A 26193-nucleotide genomic window follows, 5' to 3' on the forward strand; every position below is an offset into this window, starting at 1 on the left:
TTTTGCACATAATAGCTTCTATAGATACACACTCTCGAGCATACTTGCTGAGTCTGACAAATTCACATTCATACTCAGTCACAGTCATCTTACCTTATTTTAACTCAAGGAACTCTTTTCTTTTCCGGTCAATAAACCTCTGACTGATATACTTTTTACGGAACTCCTCCTCAAAGAAATCTCAAGTAACTCCCTCACTCGGTACAACTGATACAAGAGTCTTGCATCAATGGTAGGCTGAATCTCTGATAAGTGAGGCAACAAACTTCATGCATTCTTCAGGTGTACAAGATAATTCATCAAAAACTCTGATAGTATTCTCAAGCCAAAATTCTGCTTTCTCAAGCCAAAATTCTGCTTTCTCTACATCATCGTCTTTAGTAGCCCGAAATTCTTCAGCCCCTTATTTTCTGATCTTATCAACTGGTGGCCTTTCTCTTATAATTGTACCAGTACCTGTAACTGGGGGAGCTACATGGGGAATCTGAAAATCATGAGGGGGTGGAGATCTAGCAGCAGGATTCGTACGAACAAACTCGGCAAACGATTCATTCATAGCATGGAAGAAGGCTTCTCGAGCCCCTCCTCCTTGACTAATTGTAACGGGACTTTCACTAACATTAACATCTGGTGGCACTGTCCCTTTTGCGGGACCAGCTAATTCATCTATACCAACTCGTTCGGGATCTATAACTATAAAAGAAAACATTTCAAAATCGTTAGGAGTCATCACACTATCAAAATATATAAGTATGGCATGTATAGCTAGACTTTTATTCATACTGAATATTCTGAGAACTGACTAAACCTGGCTCTGATACCAATAAAATGTAACACCCCTTACCCGAGATCGTTTTCGGAGTCGAGCATGAGGCGTTTCTTGACTTAACTTAAAAGTTCAGGGCATAAAAATTTACTTTTAAAAGTTATTTCACTGTTCATAATAAGGTTGTCCACCTACGCAACAGTCACTAAATCAATTATAACTCGAGCTACAAAACTCAAAATTTAGATCTGTAAATTTTCCCTGAAACTAGACTCATATATCTTTTTACCATAATTATTTTAGAATTTTTGGTAAGCCAATTAGTATAGTTTATTACTTAAAGTCTCCCTTGTTTAACTGATCGAATATCCTGACCTGTCATCACTAAAATTCAATTATCTCATTGTACAGACTTCATATAGTGTTCTCTCTTGTTTCTACAGAAAATAAACTCAATAAGGAATCTATAAATATAAATTAAAACTCATAAATATTTTTTTACAATGTTTAATGATTTTCCAAAATTGGAATAGGGCATTCTAAAAACCACTTTGACCATCTCTAACTAAAATGCAAATAGCTCAGAATGCATAATTCCTTTGTCTAAACCGTTATTTTTCTATGAAAATAGGCTCAATAATCTTTAATTATATATCTCATCCACTCTCTAATTCATTTTCTACTATCCTTGGTGATTTTGCAAAATCACGTCACTACTGCTGTCTCAAAACTGATTCACTACAAATTTTTACTTTTTCATGATTTCTATGCATAATTTATCACCTAGACATTTATAACAACAAACACCATCATACTTAGCCATTTTAATAACTATTCATCATCAGATATTTACTTATCATCTTTTGGTCCTATCTTAAGAATATACAATCAAAATGACCAAGTCTCTATAAATGCCATAACTCAAAACATTTATCGTCTTAAAATACCGAGTTGTGGTGGTTGATAGTGTGAACGCTCTCCAACGTCTTCAAGATCCCGACTATGCTTGATAATACTATATGAAAGAAAAAGAAATAAAAGAAATAAGCATAAAGCTTAGTAAGTTTACAAGTAAATAAATAACAACATTTATCATAAACAATTATAATCATAAATTTTTATTAAGCATTAAGATCTTTACTTTCTTCTTTACTTACTCTCGTACTCGTTTACTTACTTGCTTGCTTAACTTACTCCTTCGTTGCTGAAATTTCTTTTCTCAACTGATAACTCAGATACTCTTAATCTTATTAACTCACCTGAACTTGTCTATTAGGCTTTTACCTGAACTTTCATGTAACATCGTCTATTTATTAGCCTGTTGAATCACTTGGAATACTAAGGATACTTGGGTCTCCTGTTTGAATATAACATGCCAAAGCTATGTCCCAGACATAGTCTTACATGGGATGTTTCTTGTACTGCTAATGCCATATCCCAGATATGGTCTTACATGAGAGTTCTCATATAGGTGCTCATGCCATGTCCCAAGACATGGTCTTTTGGGGGACCTCTCAGCTTGGTGCCAACGCCATGTCCTAGACATGGTCTTACATGGGACCTCTCATCTCGGTCCCAACGCCATGTCCCAGACGTGGTCTTACATGGGACCTCTTATCTCGGTGCCAATGCCATGCCCCAGACATGGTCTGACTTGGGACCTCTCATAATCTCAATGATGCCAATGCCATGTCCCAGACATGGTCTTAAATGGGATCTCTTTACCCAAATGTCATGACATTTGTATCCAATACATTCCTCAAGTTTCAACGGGGACTTTTAACACTGATTCTCTGTCATCTAATACTTGATTTAATATTAGATATTTTCATGAAATAAATACATAATTTCTGAAAAATAACAACATTAATAATAATTATCAAAATATTGCATTTACCGTAAACTTACCTCAGTACAAAATATGATCAAATCTAGCACTTTTGTCCTCAACCTTTTTCTTTCCCTGGTCTAACTCTGAATTTTGTTCTTCTTGATCTATAATAGAAAATTTAGCTTATTTAATACTCACATTCATCAAAACAGTCCTTAACTCAAACTTTGACAAAATTATGTTTTTTCCCCTAAACTTTTGCATATTTACACTTTTGTCCCAAAGCTCAGAAATTAAACTTCATCCCGTATTCGTTTGTTTTATGACATGCTGAACATTTTTCCCTTCTATGGCAACATCAAATTTTGACTCTAACACTTATGAACATTAGGTATTTTTACCGATTATGTCTTTTTACTCGTTTTCACTTAAAATCACTTAGCAAAAGTTGTTTAACATGATTTCAAGCATCATATTCTACCATAAAAAATCAAAATAAAGACATTTCACCTATGGGTATTTTTCCAAATATGAACCCTAGGTTAAGTTATTGCTAGAACAAGCTAAATCAAGTTACCGGGACTCCAAAAACGTAAAGAACATTAAAAACGGGGCTAGAACAGACTTAAAATCGAGCTTGGAAGCTTGAAAAACCCTAGACATGGTTTCTCCTTGTGAAATTAGGCCATGGGGTTGAAGATGGACAAAAATTGGCTTTTAATTTTGTTTTTCATTCGTTTTAATAACTAAATGACCAAAATGCCCTTAATCAAAAACTTTGGAAACATGCCTAACCATGTCCATTTTTGTCTACCACCTTAACCAATGGTATAATTACCATTTGAGGACCTCCAATTTAAAATTTCATAACAATTGGACACATCTAACATGTCGAACTCAACTTTTGTACTTTTTACAATTTAGTCCTTTTGACTAAATTGAGTGCCCAAATGTCGAAATTTTCGAACGAAATTTTCACAAAATCATTTTGTGAAATCGTAGACCATAAAAATATAATAAAATAAAATTTTTTTCCTCATCAGATTTGTGGTCCCGAAACCACTGTTTCGACTAGGCCCAAAATCAGGATGTTACACCAGGAATATTTTAGCATTGCATGATGGTGATATTCTCAAACATGCTGGAAAAGTTTCTTGAAGTATTCATGGACTATTTATCTGTCGTTGGAAATACTTTTGAGACTTGTTTGAAGAGTTTAGAGTTAGTTCTTTATTGCTGTGAAGAAACCAATCTTGTTCTGAACTGGGAAAAATGTCACTTTATGGTTTGTGAAGGCATTATTTTGGGACATAAAATATCACATGAAGGGATTTTTGTGGACAAAGAAAAGATTGAGGTGATCAAAAAGTTGCCACCGCCTACCATTGTCAAAGGTATTCAAAGTTTCCTATGTCATGTAGGGTTTTATCGAAGATTTATTAAGGATTTTTTGAAGATATCAAAACCCCTTTCTACCTTGTTAGAACACAATAGAGCCTTCAATTTTGACGAGCCCTAATTGAAAGCATTTGAAGAATTCAAAAAGCAACTGGTGACAGCATCGATTGTCATAACATTGGACTAGACATTGTCTTTTGAGTTTATGTGTGATGCCAGCAATTTCGCTTTAAGAGCAGTGTTGGGGAAAAGGAAGGACAAGGTTTTCCATGTGATATATTATAAAGGACAAGGTTTTATATGAAATATATTATGCGAGCAAAACCTTGACAGACACACAGCTTAACTACACTACTACTAAAAAGTAGTTACTAGCTATGATATTTGCGTTTGACAAATTCAAATCCTATCTAGCTGGTACCAAGGTCATAGTTTATAAAAACCATTCTAAGATTAAATATTTGGTGACCAAGAAAGATGTAAAGCCTAGGTTGATCAGGTGGATATTACTGTTGCAGGAATTTGATCTTCGAATTTGAGATAGGAATGGAATGGAGAATCAAATGGTTGGTCACTTATCAAGGATAGAAGTAGGAAATGAAGATGGAAATATTCAACTCATTAAGGAAGAATTCCCAGATGAACAACTACTAGTTGTCATGGCATTACCGTGGTATGCCGATATAGTCAATTTTCTAGTTAGTGGGTGATCGGCTGTTTAACGTCACAGTAATGATGTGCAAGCATACACTATCGATGCAGGTATAGTAGACAGATGTGACTCTGTCTGATATCATCCCACAGGGATGGTTCTCTTTTTTCTATAAATGTCGGTGTAATAACTAGATAGAAACGAGAAAAACTGTGAGGATAGTTGTCGGAGCAACAACTTGACAACAATAAAATAAAATATGCTAATGATAAAATGGGATCCCCAACATGAATCTTCAGCGTATATCTTACTAAGCGTCAATCCTATATTTAATCTGAGACTTAAACATACACATTAACCCTACCTTCCAATGATGGCAATATGGCACTATTAAGAACAAGTGGACTAAATTCCTCTGGTCCTCACTCAACTTCCATTGTAATTCTTGTTGGCTCGAACTGTCACTGCACTTTCCAGTTTCAGTGACTGCAGTAACACTTCTGTGTTAAGAAGCATTCAAACCCCAAGATTAAACAAAAAAATCAAAATTTGAATAAGATAACCTTTAACCAAGAATTCATTTTTACTTCCATACAAACAAAAACTAGAGAGTAATCACCAGTATTTGGAAAGAAATAAGAAAGAATCAAGTGGAGAATAATATTCCTAGACAACTCGACTGAATCTCTCTATTCCCTCTTGTCTCGCACTTAGGTCTCCCCATCAAAAGCTAATCTGCATCAATTTTCACATTGGCTTACCCGTGAGGGGCTTAAGCTGCTATAGCTGCAAGCTTCAAGGTAGGATGAAGAAGATTATGGGAAAGAAAAAGCTCTCCTCCTCTTAGTCTTACGTCAACCTTTTATGTCCTCCTATCATGGTAAAGTGTCATTTCCTCAAAATTATTTTTTCCTTGTACGTACAGGTTGGTTATACCAGACTGGACAGCTCATGTATTTTTAGTTCTTATCTGGACAGCTGTCAGGTGCTATGACAATTCTAGACGCAATCTGGAATTAACTCATGCAGCGACATTAAAGCAAAAAGATAGCAAAATTAAGGATAAAATAGGTTAGGATTCACTGAGTTATAAAATCCAATTTGCTAAACTGAAAATGCTAAAATATATGCTTAGGATAACTAAATGGGAACAATTTAACCAATAAGTAAGGAGGAAAACTTATGTTCTTTCAAGTGATATCACAACCCCAAAATTGAGTTTTTACTTGTCCTCAAGTAAAATAGAAACTAGAAAGGCTAAAAAAGTTTTACTAAGGAAACAAAAATTTTAGTAAGGCAAATGATCATTTTAGCAACTTAAACCCTCTAAATTCCCAATTAATGAATCACATTCAAATGAAAGAATATTGCATTGACAATACATAAGCATGAATGAATAAGGTTGCAACTTCATCAATGTTGGCATCATGCTTCAAACCCTAATTCTATCTACCAATACAACATTTATTGTACAATATTAAGTACTTATATATTTTTTTCAGAATAAGGGATATCGTTGTATTACTGTAACCTTGTTCTTGATAAGTAACGATGGAGTGCAAAAAACCCCTAGGGAGTATGTAATTGTGCCGACACACACTCATGCAGGGACAGCCTTTGGCCAGATTTATTTTCCTATCACTTGTATTGGAGTGTTCTCTCTTTAACATTCCATATTACACCTACTTCGGAGTGTCTCAAATTTATAACTATATATATAAGCAGCTATAAAAAGAAGATTCATTCAACATTGAAAGAATGATAGCAATCATCCATTAATAATGCAACCTAATCTATTCATCAATGAATTGAAGCTACAACCTTCTGTCTAATTTATCCAACTCATTCATTGATACTTTACATGATTCAAGAAATAATCATCAAATGTAACAAAAAATTTTGAACAATTTTCATTAACTATAATTAAACCTTGCATGCTTTATTACCGAAAAAAATTGAAATGTGGGTGCATTTCAAAGCCCCATGTGCATTTCTAAGCCCCATGTGCATTCCCCTAAACTTAAAGTTTGCATTGTCCCCAATGCACTAACATGAAAATGTAATGACAATAAAAATGCAATGACAATGCGTACTTATCAAAGTAAAACTTACAGCTTCATGCAATGCATGAATACTACAACAAAAGCTTAAAATAAACTACCTCAGTTATCCTCAGCCATCGATGTGGTTGCACGATGTTTCTTTCTCCTCCTTTTCTTCTCCTCCTTCTTTCATTTTTTATCCTTGGAGAGCTTTCTCTTCTTTTCTTTGGGCTTCGCACGGTCCTTAGATTTCTCCTGATTTTTTGGCTCTGACCCGGCATCATCGGCTACTTCGTGTGTAGGAGGGGATACCTGGAGTGGTCCGGTGTAGACCATTATTGTCAATGAATTGCATTGCTCCTCACTGATTACCTCAGCAACTTCTGTCAGTCTCGCTCCATCTTGCTCCAAATTATCAATATTTGCACCCACAGACTCAGGTGCAGTGACAATGTTCATAACAAAATCTTCTTTTTCTCTTTCCTTTTCATTTGCAGCATCTTCTTCTCCTTCAGCAACAACTTCCTCTTTTGTAGCAGCAACTTCCTTCTCAATAACAGTGTTTTTTTTATCAGCAAAAATACCATCCTCAAACAAGCTATCAATCTTTCTCAGGCATTCTTCAGTGTCCCTGGATTCCTATTCTTTGTCATTATCAGAGACCTGCACAATGGGAGGGGATGCCATCAATCTATCTCGGTCTTCTAAGTCATCATTTGTGGATGAGAGTTCATAGTTTCAATGGTTGGTGGAAACATTGGGAATTTCGGTAGTGGGGATGGGCTCAATTGGCTTAATGTGGCTACAATAGAACTGTTCTAGGCTTTGGTATAAGCATAAAACAAATTCTGGGATTTCTCTATATCCTCTATTGTAGCGACAAGCCTGATTTGCCTATTGTTGATGGAATTGACCATTTTTTCGACATCTTTCATTTTACGCCATAATGATGTCTCTGCATTTAGGTTTGTTCTTTTGTTGTCAGCTTTGGTTTTTCCCTTCCTTATCTTACTTGTTTTTTCCTCCTTCAGTATCGGTGTATCTTTGCCACGAGTCATTCTTTCTATAGAGGCTTCATTGATTGGGCTCTTATTATCTAAGACTTCCTCACCATCACGGGGTACGATTCCTCTTTGCTGGCATAAGAACATCACCAATGATGGGAAAACCAAGATTCCATTTTGCCTTATGGGGCAGTCAACAATTTCCTGGTGGACTATTGCCTCGACATCAACCTTTTTGCCTTTGACGATGGAATGTATTAGACACATTCTATCGAGGGTGACTATGGTGCTGTAAGTAGAGGGCTTTAGCCTGCAGTTGACAAAATGAAACTAGATTTTGCTTTGCAGAGTCAGGAAGTGACAGTGCATCTTATAATTGTTTTGATGGGAACCCATACACAATGCTCCTTATACACAAAAGTCTTTCACCAATAGGTCTCGTTTTTCATCCATGATATCCTTAATGAACTCGGAGTGTTTGTCTACATCCATCTTGGCGTTGTACAGCTTGTTGATTTTTTTAGTGTCCCATGGTATTAAGCCTTCTCAAACAAAAATGAACTCTAACTCATGATCATAAAGGTTAGCATAAAACTCACGTACCAGTGAAGGAGAATAGCTTTCAGGATGGGTGCAAAAAGTTTCCCACTTGAACTTCGAGATGGTTTTGTAGACTTGCTTACCCAAGTCTTGTTGTTGCGAAAGGGAAATGCCTTGTTCGGGGTGTAAGTTTTGTTTCAACATGTTATCTTGAAATCATTTCTTTGACGCTTTATTCAAAAAAATTACTGGCTGCTTTCTCTGCACTGGCATGGAGGATTTCCATTCACAAACTACGGTAGCAGAGGACTCATGTTATTCAGCAGATTTGGTGGCTTTTTTGACCGAGCCTCTCATTTTTTCCATCTTTTATTGAGGGGAAATAGTTTAAAGTTGGAAAGATATGATCTTAAGAAGAGAAAGGAAATAAAAATGGTTGCTTGAATGTGTTACAGTCGGTACAGTTGAGGAGGATTTATAATGAGTGAAAGAGCAAGATAGAAAGGCGTGTTGTTTTGTGGAGAGAAATAAAGCTGGTGGGAATAGTTGTTCTAATAGAAATTGTGCTCGCTCAGAAGGATCAACGACTGAGTGATTTTTTATCCAATGATGAAATCTGAATTTCCCTGAATTCTGATGAGTTATAAATGGTAGTACAGAATTACGGGATGCTTTGACAGCAAAATTTCAATGCGTCGACATTGGTACCTAATCATTCTGCAAAAAGAAAAACAAACTTTAACAAAACATAAATAAAATAAACTAAAATCATAGAGTAATAATTAAAAATGAAAACTTTTTGACCAATTTAATGGTCTCTTCCTACTTTTGATCACTGTTGCTAAAAGAATGTTTCAGCCTTTTTCCATTTACTTTGAACTGGTGTCCATTATGTAAATCTCAAATTGTGACTGCAGCATGAAACAATACGTCGACAGCTTTAAAAGATCCAGATCAATGTGAACGCAATTTACCTGGGTGCAGTTTAAGTCGATAATTGAATAATAAAACCTGTTGACCCACAATAAATTGTCGTTGTGAAATAATCTTTTCATGCCATCGTTTGGTCTTTTCCTTATAAATCACTGCATTTTCATGGGCATTTGTCCTAATCTCCTTTAGTTCAATGATATCCAATAGCCTTTTCTTTCCAACCGCTTCATACTTGCTTAATTGCCCACATTGCTTTGTGTTCTAGTTCGACTGGCAAGTGACATGCTTTCCTAAGAACAAATTGATATAGTGACATCCCTAATGGAGTTTTGTATGCTGTCCGTAATGCCCATAAAGTGTCATCCAATCGGAAAGACCAATCTTTCCTTAAAGAGTTTACAACCTTCTTAAGAATGTTCTTAATTTTTCAATTCGATACTTTGGCTTGTCCATTGGTTTGTGGATGATAAGTAGTAGTCATTCTATGATTAACTCCATATCTCTTCAGTACGATTACCATTTGGTTGCAATGAAAGTGTGTACCCTAATCACTAATCAATGCCTTTGGTGTGGTGAAGCCGGTGAGTATATGCTTGTGAAAAGATTTTAGCACTGTCTTCACATCATCCTTTGGGACTGTAATAGCTTCAACCCACTTCGAGACGTAGTCAACAGCTACTAATATATAAAGATTTCCAAATGAACTTGGAAACAGTCCCATAAAATCTATACCACAAACATAGAATAATTTAACCTCCATAATTGGATGTTGTAACATTTCATTGTATCGTGTTATAGAACCGGTGCGCTGACACATATCGCATTGATTTACAAAATTGTGGGTGTCTTTGAATAATGACGGCCAGTAGAATCCTAATTAGAGAACTTTAGCAGCAATTCTCATACCACCAAAATGACCTCCATAAGGAGCATCATGGCAATGCTTAAGGATTGAAAGCATCTCCATTTCCGTAACACAACGTCAAATGATGTTGTCATTGCATACCTTGAATAAATACAGCTTGTTCCAATGATACTTCACTACGTCACAAAGAAATCTGTTTTTTCATGGCCTGTGACACCCAATATGAATTTTCCACACACTAGATAATTAACAAAATCTGCTTAGGAGTTGTATCTACAGGAAAAAACTTCTCATCTAGAAATGCGTCGACAATTTGAAGTATGTTTCCGTCTTCATTGCCAACTTTCAATCAAGACAGATGGTCTGCAACTTGATTCTCTAAACCCTTACGGTCTTTTATCTCGATGTCAAATTCTTGCAATAGTAATATCCAGTGTATCAATCTTGGTTTGGCATCCTTTTCTGCAAAGAGATATCTCAATGCCGAGTGATCGTGAATACAGTAACCTTTGCACTGACAAGATAGGAATGAAACTTGTCAAAAGCAAAGACTACAACCAGTAATTCTTTCTCTGTGGTGGTATAATTGAATTGAGCCTTTATAAGAGCTTTGCTAGCATAATAGTTGGCGTGAAATATTTGTCCCTTTCGTTGTCCTAGAACCGCACCTACAGCAAAGTCACTTGCACGGCACATAACTTCAAAAAGTTGAGACCAATTTGGTGCAACGAAAATGGGTGCATTAACTAGCTGCCTTTTTAACTAAATAAAGGCATCAAGACATGCGTCGTAAAAGAAGAATTTTTATTCTGTTCCAGCAATGAGCATAAGGGTTTTGCAATTTTTGAAAAATCTCTAGTAAACTTTCAATAAAACCCCACATGTCCAAGAAAACTGTGAATACCTTTCACGTTTGTTGGTAGTGGTAATTTCTCAATAATTTCTTCCTTATCTTTGTCTACTTGAATGCCTTGACTAGATATGCAATGGCCTAACACAATGCCTTCAGTTGCCATGAAATGACATTTTTTCCAATTCAGGAAAAGATGTGTGTCCACACATCGCTTTAATACTTTATCCAAATTGTCAGCACAATGATCAAAATCATTCCCATAGACTCAAAAGTTATCCATAAAAACCTATAAAGAGTCTTCATTCATATATGAGAATATTGTCATCATGTACCTTTGAAATGTAGTTGGTGCATTACAAAGACCGAAAGGCATACGGTGAAAAGTGAAAGTACCAAAGGGGCAAGTAAAGGTTGCTTTTCTCCTGATCCTCTGGTGTAATAACAATTTGATTGTACCTAGAATAGCCGTCCAAAAAGCAATAATAGGCCTTTCTAGCAAGTTCATCCAGCATTTGGTCAATAAAAGGAAATGGGAAGTGATCCTTCTTTGTGGCCATATTCAATTTTCGATAATCCATACAAACTTGCCATCCCGTGGAAATATGTATAGGAATTAATTCACCCTTATCATTGCGAACCACAGTGATGCCACTCTTTTTAGCTACGTATTTCACTAGACTTACCCAATTGCTATAAAACATCGGGTAAATAATTCTAGCATCAACCCATTTTATGATTTCCTTCTTGACAACTTCCTTCATCTTCTCATTTAATCTTCTTTGTTATCTAATCGATTGGTTGCCTTCATCTTCCAACTTGATCTTGTGCATACAAAAATGACTAATACCTTAAATATCGGCAATACTCCAACCAATAGCTCGTTTATGTTGCTTGAAAATATGAACCAATTTCTCTTCTTGAGTTACACCTAGCGTTGCAGAGACAATAACAGGGAGAGTATTGTGATCACCCAAAAAGACATATATAAGATGATGAGGTAGTGGTTTCAATTCAAGAGTATGAGCTTCTTCAATAGATGGCTTGAAAATTGAGTCGTTCTGTTGGCTAAGTCTAAGGATTCAATCTGCCATCCATGCTTGAGTTCAAGATTATTAGTTTCAACCATGCTATCACAATCGTCTAAGGACTCGACATCAGATGTCACTACAAACTCTTTAGAAAGTATTGTGCTTTTATCGTTGAATCCTTCCTTAATTAGATCATCTAGTACATCGACAGTATGGCATTCTTCTTTGTCCTTGCATTGAATAAATTAAAAAACACTGAAAGTGACTTGCTCATCATTAAGTCGCATGGTTAGTTCACCTTTGTAAACATCAATAGGAATTCAGCAGGTGGCTAAAAATGGTCACCCCAAGATTATGGGAATCTCCTTGTCTGCCTCGCAGTCAAGTATGATAAAATCAACTAAAAAAATTAATTTATCTACACGAACTAAGACATCATTGACTTTCCCTTCAGGTTGAGCTAAGGATCGATCTTCTAGTTGTAATGGCACTGCAGTAGATTTCATGTGACCAAGTCCAAACTTTCTGAAAGTAGATAGTGGCATTAGGTTAATGCTAGCTCCCAAGTCGTATAAAGCCTTGACCAAATAATGATTACCAATTGAACATGGATGGTAAAGCTCCTAGGATCTTTCAATTTAGAGGGCAACTTGTTTGTCAAAACAGCACTACAGCCTTCTGTGAATGCAATAGTTTCAATATGAGTGAGCTTCTTCTTCTTGGACAAGAGGTTTTTCATAAATTTTCCAAAACACTAAATTTGTACCAGAGCGTCTATTAAAGGAATGTTGATCTGCAATTGCTTCAGTGTGTCCAGGAACTGTTGATACATCTTGTCATGCTCATTCGTCCTAAATTTTTGTGGGAAAGGTAAGGGTGGAGAGACATTTGATTACATTGACACCCTTGGTTGTGTCGATAGTTTCAAGGGTCGGACCTTAGGCATATGAGTGACAATTTGTGGAACTTCTATGTCTAATGCATCGATAAACTCTTCAGATTTAACCTTCTCACCAGTGATCACTACATCTGTATCTTAAGGTGCTACAATGGAGTTTCTGAATGGTTCGCGAGTTTGTTTACCACTCCTGAGGCTGATAGCCTTACAATGTTCTTTCCCCCTTGGACTGGGATTTTTCGTGTCACTAGGTAATGAGCCTGGTGGTCGAGTATTCAGATTTGAAGCAAGTTTTCCTAATTGTGCATATAATGCTTGAATAGAAGATTAATTCCTTTGTACGATATCTTTCGTTCGAGTAATATGCTCCTGCATTAACACCTCAAGAGTTGCTAACAGGTCAGAAGTAGAAGCTTGAGTTTACAATTGCTGTTGATGTCCTTGAACATGCTGATTAAGTATTGAAGAGTGTTGTGGCTGCATCGGATGTTTTATGGATGTGTCTGGACTTGTTGTGGATGCATCTGAGTGTGCTGATTGTAATTCTACTATTGTTGACTGTAATTCCTTTATCTTGGATTATAATTACCATGAGTAGATGTATTTCCATATCTGAATGTCGTAGTATTTTGTACAGCATTCTGAGTTCCCCAAAATAGTTGGTTGTATACAGAGTTGTTGTAAGAGTTACAATAAGAATTGTTGCGGATGTTACTAATATAACAGGCATTCTCTACATGTTGTGGACAATCTTTATAGCTGTGGTTGTCACTACAAATCTCACAACAAAAAGTAGGAACATCAACTTGCTGAACGACTTTTATAGGTGCAATGCCACTAGTCCCTTGCATATTTTTAATCATGTTTGTGAGGGAAGAAACTTGAGCACTTAGTGCGGTTATTGCATCCAGTTCAATAACTCCTAGAGTATTTTTTGCTTGTACAGCTCTAGAGATAGGGTATTGATAATCATTCTGAGCAATTCTCTCAAGAATTCTCACATCATCATTATAAGTACAATCCAGCAAAGGTCCATTGGCTGGTGTGTCGACAAGATTCCTTGTATGTGAATTAAGCCCATTATAAAAAATCTCAATTTGTGTTTCTAGTTGAATGTCGTACATAGGACAACGTCGAAGTAAAGATTGCTAACGTTCCCATGTAGTGTGAAGACTTTTATCATCCAGCTGATGATAACCAGTAATATCATTTCAAAGACGAGCATTCATTGTCGGCGGGTTAAATCGCAAAACAAACTGTGTTGCTAGTGGGTAAAACCCCACATTCTTGGGGTAACATGTAAATACATGTGGCCGTAGATTACGTCTTCAAGTGGGTAGAAGCCATTGCTCTCTTTACTAATGATGCCAAGTTAGTGGTACGATTCTTGCATAAAAATATCTTCACACGATTTGGTACACCCAGTGCACTTGTTATTGATTAGGGCTCCCATTTTGATTACAAATTAGTCGACAATGGATTGAAGAGGCATTGGGTGCGGCATAAGATTGCCTCCAGACAAATGGACAAGCTAAAGTTTCTAATAGAGAAATTAAATAGATTTTGGAGAAAGTGGTAAACCCAACTCACAAAGATTGGTCATCTAAAATGGATAAAGCTATGTGGGTATATCATACTACGATTAAAACACCATTACGGATGTCACCTTTTAAGCTTGTCTATGGGAAACCTTGCCATTTACTTGTTGAGCTCAAACATAAAGCATTTTGGGTCATCAAGAAGCGGAACATGGATTGGTTTGCTGTTAGTAATAACAGATTACTTGAGCTAGATGAGATGGAGGAATTCTGAGCTGAGGCATACGAAAACGCTCAATTGTAAAAAGAAAAAACCAAGCAATGGCATGATAAGAATATTATGTCGTGGCAATTAGAACCTAGACAACAGGTGTTGTTGTTCAACTCTAGGCTCAAATTCTTCCGGGAAAATTAAAGTCTCATTGGTTAAGACCTTTTGAAATAGTTCATGTTTATCCTCATGGAGCTGTAGAGGTCAAAGATATAAAGACTGGGCCTACATTCAAAGTCAATGGACAATATTTGAAGCTGTAGAGTCCTTTTACTCATAACTCTAATATTTCAAATGAGCGAATGTTGCTACTCCATTCTATAATGATAGGAAGGAAAATCAACGCGGGAAAATTAATTTTTAAAGAGGTTCATAGGTGTGACCAGAAGAATGCTGGCAGCCTTAATTTTCCTTCTTTTTTATTGCCCTTTGCCAACGTGTGAAAGTCTCGATTGTACCAAATGAAGATATAATTTCCAACAAAGGTGCCATTACAAAGAAGATTTTTGGAAGTTTTTAGTGGAGGAATTGCCACGACATCCACCTCCCGGTTCTGCATGTACATCCTCTACCCCAACTTGTGCCCCAACAACCCTTCCACTTCTACTGCTGTCTTTGACCAATAAGTGCTCAGTTCTCTTGAGAGATTGCACAAGTAGTTCAGTTTGTTCGAGAAGTAGCAATCATGAATTGATACTAATTTGGGCAGGGCACAGGAAAAAATAGTTCTATTCTGGGGTTATGTAAGGAAGAAAGACGTTGCTATCAAGAAATCCCTTTAGAAGAATTTCACCAGGCCTATTCCTCCACTCCCCAGCTTCCCAAGGAATTGCTCTCTAATGCAAAGGAAGTGGAAGATTGTAACACCCCTAACCCGTCTCCATCGTCAGATTAGGTTTCGGAGTATTACCAAACAATTCAAATCAATTTATATCAAGATATGCCATTAATGTCATTCAATACTAATTAACGAAACCTCATTAAGAACCTATCAAAACATGAAAATTGGGCATTAAATCAAGCCTTCAAGGCCCTAAATATAGCTTAAAAACAATTTAGGACTAATTTTTAAACAAATTAGAGGTTTTAAGAAAAAAATTACAAAAATGTGAAAATAGGGGTCACATGGCCAGGCCGTGTGACATAGCCCAAGCCATGTAACAATCGAATAAGGGACACACAACCATGTCTCAGCCCTTGTCCTCACCTGTGCAACTCACTGAGTAGGGTCACACGGCCGTGTCGTAGGCCGTGTGCCAAACTGTGTAACCCTCTGACTTGCCACACAAGGCCGTGTGCTAGGCCGTGTAACTCACTAACTGAAAACACTAGGATTTTACAAATGACAAATGGTCGTGTCACCAAGTTGTGTCTGTCACACGGTCGTGTCGCCAAGTTGTGTGTGTCATACAACCGTGTAACAGCCCATGTGCACCAAATTTGACCCAAAAATCATGCCATTTTATGACCAACCCTACCCATTCCACCACTCCAATTATGCACACATTCAATAGACTTAAGCACTACTCCAACAGACCTAAATATACCAAATCAATCAATCTATTTCATCCAACCAATATGCCATTTAAAGGCACCACATATATATATACTAAACATATAGTCTCAAAAATTATCAAAAGACCTCATTTATATGACATAAAGCAAATAAGCATTATATTATGATTAAAACTACTCCATTTAATAACTAAACATCAAGGTTTTCATCTATGCATTATATAAGTATACTTGTTTCATCAATACAAAATATACCCTAAGCAAAACATGCATCTCATTCATGAACTACATCTATCAACATTTCTAAACCACATATTTATCTATATATACATGTTACTATAAAAAATATACAAAAACAACCAACTTAGATGGATAGTGTGAGCTCACTAATTGATCATTCCAAAAAGTCACTGATGATTATCTACAAAAATATTCACAAAAACCTGTAAGCTTACATAGTTTAGTAAGGACATAGTATAACATTTAATCTAAATACAATGAGACACGGTTCAATATTATTTGATTTAGGGTTACCAGAGTACAAACAGGGGCACGTATGTGCATTCGGGGGTACTAAAGTTCAAATAATGGCACGTATATGTATTCAGATAATAATTATCTATAAACATTTTAACTAAAGAAAAATAATATAATATTGAAAGTAAAATTTTATTTACATATTGAAATACTATGGACATACCTATGATTTAATTCTGGTCAACACATAGGGACTATTCTGCTATTTTCCCCTTTCCTCGATTATTGTCTTTTTTATTCAAGTCTTGTTACGCATGTAACAGCCCAATTTAGATCCTAGTCAGAACAGTGATTTCAGAACCACAAATCTGAGGTCGTAATATTATTTTAATATTATTTTATGTGTTTACAGTATGTTAGAATACATGGGTGAAATTTTCGTGAATTAATTTTACAGACTGGTTGTCTAATTTGATAAAAAGGACTTAATAGCGTAAAATGCAAAAGTGGTTTTCTATTTGTTAAAATACTAATTTACTATGGCTTATTAATTGATAAGTCCTTAAAATGACATTTGGCCACTATATAGGCAAGTGGACGGTAATGGACCACCATTAAAAGGTTTTGTTATTAAATTAAAAAGGTTAATTTGGTAATTGGCTTAGTAATATTAATTATAATAAAACAAAGCCACATTAGTGTTCATCTTTTCTTCATTATTTTCAACCAATAATAAGTAAGAAAAGGAGAATATAGAAGCTAGAGAAGAGGATAGTTGCATGCAGTGGAAAAACCATGAAATTGTTTGTTTAAAAGCTAAAATTTTTGAGTGGCAGGGTAACTCTTCTAAACTCTCCATTACCTATAGCTTTTTATTGATAAATTCTGGTTAAATTGTTGATTTAATTTTGACCGAATGTGTGAGGGAAGGAACAAATTGAATTGTTATAATCAGTGTAAGGAAATATTAGCAAGCTTTCCTTGAATTTTTTTTTATTCTTTAGTGTTTGATAATTTTTGAAATTGTTAAATTGCTATCTGAATTTTACCCTCATTAATATTGTTAATTGTTGCTCTGTTTATATTGTCCGATTGTGTTATTGATGTTATTCGAATATTGCATTGTTAATGATGTTCAAAGAGTGGTGTATTTATGTTGTTTTAAGGACTGATGTTTGGTGTATTAATTTAGCAGAAAAATATGTTATTTTAAGGACTGTTGTTTGTTGTATTAATGCAGTAGAAAAATTCTTGTTTAGTTGTTAATTAATGTTGTCTAAGTGACTGTATTTATGTTGTTTTAAGGACTATTGTTTGGTGTATTAAAGCAGCAGTAAATTGTTGTTTAGATGTCAATAAATGTGGTCTGAATGACTTTAAATTATGTTAATAATGGTCGAAGTTGCAAATGAATAAATAGTGATGTATTTATTATGTCTGAAATTTGAGAAAATGAGTGTCTGATGCTACCTTTAATGTAGCTGAGAAGGTAATAAAAGACCAGTATAATGCTACAAAATTTATGTCTTAAGTGTTAGTTAATGAGTTAGTTATATGGTGATAAATAGTCGTATGTTTATATCGTTTAGGCGGTTTGTGGACTATTAATTAATGTTAATTAATGTTGTCTAAATTGATGTCAGATTAAGCTATTGAATAGTGTAATTAGTAATTAATATGTACTGCATCAATAAGTTAACTGTTAATTATTATTAAAGTTGATTTTAGTGGATTAATGGGGCTACTGTAATGCAGGATCTGAATGCTGTTTGAATTGATATTAAGTACTTCATTATACTGCCATATTTTTTGTATATTAATGTTCTTTATTAAAGAGTATCTTAATGCCATCCAAATATGTAAATTTTTCAGACTTTCAAGTTTAATGAACTAATATAAATTCCTACTGTATTCAAGTTGTCAAAATTGGAATGAATTGGACAATGGTTGTGTTAGTGTTGACCATTTGTGATGAATAAATATGTTTTTACTAATTGTAATTAAATGATAGAATGGTTTGAGTTTGAACTTGATTTGATATTTAAGTTAGTTAATATATTGATTTATTATTATGCTTTGATAGTGAAACAAATAGATCGATTATAAATCGCGAAAAAGATACGGCCGTAGAATAATCATCTATGACTTGAGGTTAGTCTATAAGCATATAAATGTCGTTAAATTTGATAATATATAAATGTTACATGATGAATGGAATTTTTGTGAATATATTTGTGTATGGCCAAATGTGTATTGAGCAAATGAGCTATATTTCGAGTTTGATCTGATCGAGATTCAATGTCCGAATGTCCTGTACGAACCCTAGGAATAGATAGGATACATATGTCATGACATAGGATTTTCGATATGTGTTTTCATGTAAGACCACATCTGGGACGTTGGCGTTGATTTGTGTTTACCTGTAAGACCATGTTTGGGACATCGGCATCGTATTTGATTCGTGTAAGACCCTGTCTGGGATAGTGGCATTGATATACGACTACATGTAAGAGTACATCTGGGACGTTGGCGTTGTATGAGCTTTTCGATTATCCTTGTATCCTTTTTAATTCCGAACGGTTCAACGGGCAATGTCAAGTAAAGACCGAATGTGAAATCAAATTAAAAGGCTCAGGCATGTATTCATACTATGATATGAAATTAAGGTAAGTTGTATATTTAAAGTGATGTACTTGTGATATTATAAGTGATTCGGCCTAATGATATAGTTGTGATATTTAAGAGTGATAATTATATATGTTTACAAGTATTGGTGCATTTAGCGCTATGATGTTAAATGCTAATTTATATTTGAAAGCATATAAACTTGTGAGTGTGATATATGTATATTTCATTAAGGTTTGGACTGACTAGGTTAATTGACTTAGTGTTAATGTTCAAATGATTATAGTTTGCTTAAGACTTACTAAGCTGCGAAATCTTATTGTATGTATGTTTGCTTTTCATTCTATAGATTTGGGGATCGTCAAAAAAGACTATCACACTATCGACTCCTTTCAGTATTTTGTTAAGTTTGAATTTGATCTTCTGGCATGTATAGCATAGCTGAAATGCTTGATTTTCGATTATATAATATTAAGCTATGCGAAAAAGGCTTTTTTTGTTAAGCTTAGTTTCTATCCCTTTGAATATATTGGATTTATTTGATGCTTGAGTAATTAGATTCGGTCATGGTATAATTATGTGTGACTTGTTTAATATGTTTTGTTAAAGATCAATAGAATTAAGTCATGGTTTAAGCTTGTATCAAAAGTAATATGTATTTCATACGTGTAACACCCCAAACCCGGTCCATACGTTACGGCTGAATCTTTCGTGTCACATAGAAGTGTTTTCCGGATTTAAAGTTAGATGAACAAAAACGTTTAATAAAAGTTCATTTAGTTCTTACTTCTTAGAATACATTTGGTAAGTTATAGAAATCACCACATTACAAATCGGTTTATTTTGAAGTTCAAAATATGTGTTTGCCTTGAAATCGTTTTTAGTTGTGAAAACTTATTTGTATCCATTTAGTAGTTCAAAATAGGTAGTTAAAAACCCAATTAAAAGAAAAATTAAAACACCAGAGGCCTTATTACATAAAAAGAAAATCAACCCATGGTAAATTTAAATATTCAGCCTAGTCTAGAAATAAAGCGAACATGTGGACACCTCCGAATCTCTCGCAGCTCCAAATCATCAAGGTTGGGGATTACCTGCATAGTAAAAAGAAAAAGGTGAGTTACGAGAACTCAGTGTGTAATCCCCTAATCATGCAATAACAGTCTGGTCCCAAGCTCTTTCCAGTATCAGTGTGGGCCTTAGCCCAATACAATATCAGTATAGTGCGAGCCTTAGCCCAATATGGAAACAATGTGGGCCTAAGCCCGTTTATAGTAACAAAATGGTGCAAGTATGCAAATCCACCCCAATCCAGCAAATCACACCACCCGTACCAACCCTGCACACCATGTGGGGACAAAGTCAACCCACCCAACCCACACACCAATATTACAGCATAGGTGCAGTAATAATATCGCATCAGATTTGCCAGTGCAATATATGTGGCAGAGCCACCAGTAATAGTATTTGTGGCAGAGCCACCAGTAACAGTACTTCCTCAATAACAGAAACCCAACCCATGCAGTATGTCATGTCATAAATTATACATGGATGCAACATGTTACACTCAGTAACAGTCAAATATATATCATAAAGCATACGTTCATACATAGCATAAGGCCATAACAATCATCTTATCTCCTAGGGGTATAACGGTCATTCGACCCTTTGGGGGTATTTCAGTGATTTACCCATCGAGGGTATTTCGGTAATTTACCCTATTTCGGTAATTGTTATCCATGTAGGCCCAAGAGCCCATTGAGCCCGCATGACCCAGTTTAGCCCATCAAAACCCATAATGGCCCAAGTGCACAGAAATATTCTAGGTGGCCTCATCAGTCTACCGCTTTCGATTGTGGGCTCAGTTTCCTTTTCACACAAACAATCGCACTCTCAAATGCAGAAGTTTTGGCTTTTCGACTTTTGCTGATTCTTAGCAGAAAATAATGTGATTACACACCTTTTTCTTTGAAAGCTTCGTGAAATAACCTCTTGGCACCAACCTACATAGATTTATACACTCAGTCAATCCTTCAATCATCGGTATTTCTAAATACTTGATCCACGCTTAAACCAACACCAGTTACCACGAATATAAGAACTATGACCTAATCTTTTACAATCCTTGACCGAGGCACAGTTTCCCTATTTTCGATGATTATTTGACAAGCAACGATAATTATTGAACAGCAAGGTTAATTAAGAATTATCCCACATGAAAGTTCACGGCATAAAAGGCTTACCTATCAACTTACCCTTAATGGTCCAACCGATTGATGAAAGAGATTTGAAACGCCTCCACGCCCTAGAGAAATCTCATTTCTCTTCTCGTGACTTAGCACCCTAAATTGAGGATGAAGAATTTGGTTAGAGAGGCTTAGGCACAATCAACCAAGCACAGAAAAGGACCTATCTTGAGGAATTCGGTTGAGGTGGAGGTGCATTCGATTTTGGCAAAGAAGATAAATAGAGGAGGTTTCGATTTTGGAAGAAGAGAGATGAAGAAGGAGAAGAAGAAAAAATGAGGATTTTGACAGAAAAAGGAAGAGGAGCCAACTTTTACAGAAGAGAGGAGGAGAGAAGATGGTGGTTTCAGTTTTGGCAGAAAATAAAGACCCCAAAAGATGTTACCTTTTCGAAAATTGAAAGAAAAGAAGAGATTATAGCTACTTGGTTATCTCAGAAACTAAACGCAAAATCGAGCAAAAAGAAATAAAACCTGAATGGTAAGACTGAAGAGCAAAGCAAATTCCGTCACCCAAGGCTTCCCAAATGCCGAAAATGCTCCCAAAAGCCCCCTCTAGCTGAATTTTGCACAAACAAGAGTCTTAATCGGCACAACCTCCCCACTCACCTCAACTCCTTGATTATCTCCACCATTTTCTCTATAATCCTCTCTTAGATTTTCTCCCACAACTCTCCATGACCGAATTCAAACTGCACTAAGTAGAGTCTCAAACCAACTCTACTTCTCAGGCTGCCACGGGGTAAAATAAATACTCCCTTGCTACTCAAGGGATTCGAACTCAAACTCCCTTACCCCTCTTAATCACGCCACTACCACTGGGCTACAAGCTCAACTTCTGCTCCTTTATTTCCAACAATTATTCCTAAGATCTTCAGACCAGAATCAAGATTCACTTAGGAGAAAATAAAAATTTTCCTAAGGCCTAAAGCACACAAGCAATTTGTGTAATAACATGACGAATTAAAAATTCTAAATTTTTGGGGCATTACAATACGTATGTGATATATATATATTCGGTGTGTACTTAGTGATAAGGTTTTGATATGTGGATTGAGTAAATGGGTAAAATGCTAAGTATATTATAAATGAAATGATAGTTAAGTTTAGTTATAAGATATGGAAAAATATGTGTAATTTCGGTCATGATTTAGGCCTGTTTTAGAAGTGTGTTTTCTGTTATAAATGAATGTATGAATTTGAGAATTGTAAATAAGAAATGATATGTATAATTTTAATATATGAATTAAGTATTATGCATGTCATATAAGTGTGATGTGTTTCGGCAAGAAGATATGTAATGAATATGATTCGGTTGTGGTTTATTATGGATTCATTTATAATGTACAAATTGATTTATGGATAGGCTTGAAAGTGGTAAATGATGTGTAGTTATATTCGGCTAGTGATGGGTAAAATAAATACATATACCTATGATATGTTTAATTGTGGTTTGGTATTTAAATGTTGAATGATTGATTTCGAAATGTGTTAAATATGTGGTAGCAAATTCGGCCTTAGTAAATGGTTCATTTTGATAAGCATGTGAGTTGGGTGTAATATTATTTACCTATTTATGATCGAATATGATAAATTTTATTATTGAAAAATGCATATGAATTGGTAAGGAACAAGACACTATTCGATTATTTGTAATGTTTGCTAATGTTTCATACATGGTTTTTAAATAGGATAAATGATATTTTTTGTTTTGACTTAATGAGTGAATTTGCAGAAGCACATAGATTGTTATGTTTGATAATTAACTAATGAAACGGACGTTTATAAATAGATGGATATATGTATGTGGTATATGTGAAATAAAATAGGTTTGATGATTAATTAGAAGTGTGAAAGCCATGAACTTTGGTCATAAGGTTCGGTTATTGAGATTATATGATATATGTATTATGATCTGATGAAAATTAGTTGGGTCGAATAAGTTATTAAATTATTAATATTGATATGTTTAAATTTTTAAACCATGACTTGTTTATATACCTTAAGTAGTAAGCATGATTGGGTTTTATTTGGTTAAGTGAACTATATGTAAAATAATTTTATTTAAATGTATATTGATTTATAAGTTGTGTGATATTGATATTAATATTAAAATGCATGTGTATTGATGTGATTGAATTATGATACAAGAAATATAGTAAATGTCTGTCCTGATCTGTGCTATGTCCGGTAATGCCTTGTAACCCTAATCTAGCGACAGATGTGGATTAGGGGTGTTACATTTTATTTGTATCAGAGCTATGGTTTAGTCAGTTCTAAGACTACCATAGCGTATTTGATTCTAGCTATACATGCCATATTTAACCTGCGATAGTGTGATATCTCTCGACTTAGATGAAAATTGTTTTGATGAGACAAATATGCTTTCCAACCGAGCTAATTCTGATAGTAAAGAAGTAAATACTCAAATGTTTGAGTGAAAAAGTGTTGTTGATGAGTTGAAACTCATAAAGGTATGAATAAGAATACAAGATATTTTATTCTTGATAAAGGTTGTAATGATATAAGTATATGAGTTGTGATATGTGGCCTATGATTGCTATTTAAATGCTTTGATGGTGAATTAGTGATTTGAGTTGGCATATGAACTATGTGTTAAAAAAAAGTGATTATAAGCAAATGTCTATTAAATGTTTTGAGAATGTGAAATTAGAAATGAGCTGAATATTTATGATAGTATGTGTCATATGCATTAATGTGCAAGTTAAATTTGAGGCTTTACTAACCTCACCCCCTTTATTAGTAAAATGTTACAATGAAATCTGTAATATTTGGATTGAAGAAGCTCACGAGTGTGGAATTTCAAAAGTCTGTGTTCGAAAAATTAATACTGTAGTCAGAAAAGTGAATGAATCAGCAAATGAAGACTATACTAAAAGAGATATTGGATAGTTCTGAAGACTATTCAGATTATGCAAAGTCATTATTACAGAGGAATGTTAACTCCGACTAAATGACCTATTCAGGTATGTTATCCAAAGAAAGTATTATATGGAAGCTTTTCTGAATTTATTTCTGTTAGTGAAAAGATAATGTCAAGATTTTCTTTCTGTTAGAATTAGACAGTTGAATAATGATTAAATTGTATTGATGGCTGAGTGCAATGGTTATAGTTGGGCAGTTATTATGATTCCTTATGGGCATTCTATGTGTACATTTATCCTTAGAAGTATATGTGACTGTTTAATTTTAGAAGGAATTCTTATCGTATGAGATCATTAGCTAAACATATTAATGGATGAAATTATTGTTGGTTTGTTTGGGTTATGTTCGACATTACTATGTCTTTCTCTGGTATTTATTCCATTGCGTGGATATAAAAGTCGACGGTAAAATCTGTATAAAGCTAATATTTTGTTTCTACTGGTTATTGTTCTTTTGAATATACGTCAAGATTATATTGCTTCTATTACTGTGGATTTCAATATTTATGAGTGACATTGTTCTGTCTGGACATTTTCTGGGATATCATCAGAATTGATATCATTCTATATGGGTTGTAGTTTCCAGATATCGTGTGTAATTCCCAATGTTGAAATTTTGCTATTCCGGTTTTCCTATGATTCCATATGATTATCTGCAAGAGATCTCTATTTGACAGAGATGATTATGTCTATTATGATTATAATTTCTGGCTTGAAATGTGAGAGTACAGTGGTACCGTCCTCAGAGTTATAGAAGTTCCGTTTTTGCAATGGTGGCTATTTAAATTATATTTGATTTTCTTTTCTGTGTTCAAATGCTTCATGAACACCCGGGATAAAATTTATTATAGGGTTGAGACATCGTTCTTAGTAAGGTCCAATGATTTCTATTTGGTTAAGGTGATTCCAGTATAATTCAGAGTTTCGATGATTAATATATTAGACAGTTTCATTATAAACTTTTTTCTAGTTCTCGTGAAGGTTAGACATTGATAAAAATGAAAATGATAGAAGATTAAGATCAAACTATATAATGATATGTCTGGGGTTATTCTTTCTAATGAGAAGCAAGATTTCTTCGAAAAGACTAATTCAGTAGTTAGTATGATCTAAATTATTTGATTGAAAAGTTAATTGGGTTACATGTGTTTGAATCTATCTACAAACTGGAAATAAACTTTGAATGTACATGTATTAATTCAAGGATAGTCTGAAAGAAGAATTTATATTCTTGAAGACTTGATATAGAATTATATCTATAGGAACGATTCTATCTGAGAAATGTTGTGGTAAATTAAATTTAGTTTGATTGTTGAAGTTTTCTTTTACACGAAGACATTATCAATCGAAATGTCAGTTCTGGTTCCGCCTGAGTTGAATAAAGAGTTTATGATTTTCAGTCATATATTATTGATGGTTTGAAATGTTTTTTAATACAAGAATGTGTAGAGATATCTTGTGACTATATACTGTTAAAGCTGCATAAAAAGAGTTATGTGACACATTTTATGACTGCAAGAATTTAAAATGTTTAATGTCAGAGAAAGATCCGATCTTGGCACAGCAAGGTTAGCTCGAGTAGTTGAAAAACTATTGAGTCTATAAGTGATTCTTATTCGAGGGAAATGATTATAGTTTTGGATGTTTTGATTGGGCGATGAATATGTAATTTATCTTATCAGGTAATGAATAGTTGTTAGCTGAATTAAAGGTCAAATAAATGTTTATTTAGTGAAATTGTGAAATTCAGAAATGTGTCAGTGAATT

The sequence above is a fragment of the Gossypium hirsutum genome, chromosome D01 (genome assembly GCF_007990345.1).
Source record: "Gossypium hirsutum isolate 1008001.06 chromosome D01, Gossypium_hirsutum_v2.1, whole genome shotgun sequence".
In the NCBI taxonomy this organism is placed as follows: Eukaryota; Viridiplantae; Streptophyta; class Magnoliopsida; order Malvales; family Malvaceae; genus Gossypium; species Gossypium hirsutum.